Here is a 3,511-nt window from a genome sequence, read left to right as displayed (position 1 = left end):
TTTACTACTACTACTACTACTACTACTACTACTACTACTACTACTACTACTACTACTACTACTACTACTACTACTACTACTACTACTACTACTACTACTACTACTACCACTACTACTACTACTACTACTACTACTACTACTACTACTACTACTACTACTACTACTACTACTACTATTATTATTAATAATAATTGTATGTATAAAACGTAGATGCATGCTCTAGAGCAATACCGAATGCGCTTTACAATTACAATCATTATTACCCCAGCAGAACATAGAACACTGAGAAGCATTCTTGTCTTCCCGGGACGCATATATAGTGCAATCCTTCTAGTTGCACGTGCTCAAAAACCAACAAACTGACAAGATCGCTGTTTATAGTCGAGTACCAAATCCCACCTGTGTGAAGTGAGGAACATTCGTGAAAAGTACTTTTCCCAAGGACACAACAGAGAGTCCCTGACAAGATTTGAACCGGTTGTGAATCCGAAAGCTGAACCACCAGGCCGCCGACGCCCATTCTCTGTTTAACCTACAAATTCTAACGCATGTCTTTGTCTTGTACCGTGATGTTGTGAACTCACTAAACCCAACTCTTACGTTTACTCTTCTTAGACCTTCTCTACGTTGACTGTGCCTAACCCACGATGAATCCTATTCTTTCAGGTCGTTTTATTCTTTCGGGAGAACAAGCAATAGGCAGTTCACCGAGAATTTGGACAATCTGAAGGCAGCAGTCGGCACCAGCGCCAACTACAAGGCCAACGAATTCTTCAGGGTTGGATATGACTCCCCAATGACACTCAGAAAGTACAACGAGGTTTGGCTGAAAATGATGTAAAAGTTTGGGCAGGCAGAACGACTTTGGCGACTTCCAGACAACGAACATTATTTGCCATTTCTTTTTTCCGCTGTTGTTATTTTTCAGATTTCCGTAGAAAGAGGATGTCCAGTTGCTTTGTATTGAGTGATATGTATAAGTCTGTGGGTCAAAAGGCTTATCTTTGTTTTTGGAATCCTATACTCTTCATTTGTGATTCTTCACATTGTCAAAACATTGTTTTACTTTACTATTTGAACATATATCTTTTTTTGTTTCCAGATACATGTATTGTTTTCAAAATTTTTACTCATTTTCCCTATCAGTAATACTCCTTTTCGTCTTGAGGCAGTAAAAAATACAACCATGTCTTTCACAATTCAATATTTAAACGTTGCTTCACAATAAAGTGAACCCCACTACATAAAGCACTAAATACTTCACTGTCATATCTCAATTTCGTTGCCGCTGACTGGATATCTCCAATTAATTGTTTTAGGTGTAGGTGTTGTGTTCTTTGAGATTTTTGTGTCTTATTTTAGGCTGTGTATGTTTGAGTTTTGTTTTTTGTTTTTTAGAGCGGGTAAAATAATAGGTGAGTACATGTATATGAGGCCCTAAATCCGTCAATGCAAAGAGGTAGACAGACGATCATGAAGACAGATGTGGACACACTCAGACATATAGGTAGGCGGACTGAAGGGGAGAAAGATGCAGAGATATAGATTGTGTTCGAGAAGCAGAGAGAGACAGAGATAGGGAGACAGAGTGAGAGGGAGACAGAGAGAGAGAGAGAGAGAGTGAAAGATAAAGAGAGAGAGAAAGATATGGAAAGAGAAAGAGGGAGTGGGAAAGAGAGAGACACAGAGAGAGAGAGGGGGAGAGAGAGGGGGAGAGAGAGAGGGAGAGAGAGAGAGAGAGAGAGAGAGAGAGAGAGAGAGAGAGAGAGAGAGAGAGAGAGAGAGAGGGAGTTTTATAATATATCATTTTTGTAACCAAATTCGATTGATGAAAAATAATGAAAATACACTTGAATATATTTGTTTTCGTTTTTTTTCTTTTTCATTTTCTTTTATTTATTTATTTTGTCGCTAGTATCACTTTTTATGGACCTGTGTGTTAAAAGATTACTGAGGGGTTTTACTACCCTATCGGAACATAGTTAGATCATTTTGGAGGCGGGTTTCGACCCTGTCATTCACGGCCAACCCAGGTTGAGAGACATACAATGTTCTATACACTCGATACATTTTCTCACCAGACAACGAATCGAACTGGGGTAATCTGCCTGTGACGACGAAGCGGTTAACGACTACTCCCCGGAGGATTAGAGTGTGACGTTCTATGCGTTTTTCTAAAGGGTCTCCACAACTACAGAATATTATAATAGAAAATAGAGAGTTCGCGACGGGAGCGTGTCTTCAAAGAGACAGTTATTGCCCGTTATCAGCTTAGGTACTACGCCCCGTAAGACAAAGTATGTGGTTTAATCAGGAATAGCATTGTAAGAAAGTTCTGGGTATTCAATTAATTTAATTAAGCGTATTAGAAAGCTATACGTCGGGAATTAAATGAAAACTCAAGTTTTCGCATATTTAATCTATACTATTACCCCAGCAGACCTGATAGCATTCTGAAAGTCTCAACTTTCTGATAAGCACTCAGTGCAAGCTGCCATTAATAGGCGCTAAAACACTAACATACTGACAAGATATTTCGCTGACTATGACTGGGTATAATATTCCACCTGGGTGAAGCGATGGAAATTCGTGTAAAGTGCTTACCCAAAAGACACAAAGTCAGGCCTGCATCTCGAACCCCCGAGCTATTATTCGGAGAGGACGTTTGGCCAAACATCTTGCACCTCTCTGGGGGAAATTGCACGGGGAAGTGGCTAGACTGTCTTAGATCAAAGCCAAACTGAAACGATGGAGATACTACAAAATATGACCAATTAGTTGTTGAAGCTGACCTCCAATTGTAAACGAAAAGGCATACAAAACGAAGAACAAAAATAAATTTGTTTTGGATTAATTGTGAGCTTCTTATGATTTCAACATTTTGATACTGCTTTTAATAACATCAAGGGTACACAAATATGAGCGTTTTTAGAAATACAATAAAATGCACCGTTTTAGATTAGCTCGAGGGTTTTTAAAAACAATATTAAACTTGAGAAATCATTCTTAGTTGTGTTGTTTTATTCAACACACAATGTTGTAACAGCTGATTTTGTGTTCACGCTCAAAACTGGGAGCTATACATTGTAGGGAAGAGCAACACATCCCAGGTAAAAATAAAATTGATACTGAAGCAGGAAATCGTTTACTAAGTCTAAAGATGTTCCGTTTTATTTAACCTTTTCCAAGTAACAAGGCTAAGAAAAATAAATAAAAAGTTGAGTGGGTTTTTTTCGAAAACAGCATTTTCCCTTCAACATTTTCTGTGGTTTTTAAAAAAGTTTAATAGGAGGAGTTTCAACTGGCAATATCATAAATAGGAAGAACAGCAAAAACATGACACAACAGGAGGACGGAGTATCATTATATTTTGGAGAATGAAGTGGACATTTTCAAAGTGATATCTCGTACCCTACTAGGCATGCTGTGTATCACAGTGTATTTCCAAATCCAGCCACTTGAATATGTGAAGGCGCACGAGGATTTGAGAAATAATAATAATAATAATAAT

This window comes from Aplysia californica, unplaced genomic scaffold (assembly GCF_000002075.1).
Source record: "Aplysia californica isolate F4 #8 unplaced genomic scaffold, AplCal3.0 scaffold00130, whole genome shotgun sequence".
Taxonomy (NCBI): Eukaryota; Metazoa; Mollusca; class Gastropoda; order Aplysiida; family Aplysiidae; genus Aplysia; species Aplysia californica.
This window is presented reverse-complemented; position numbering follows the sequence as displayed.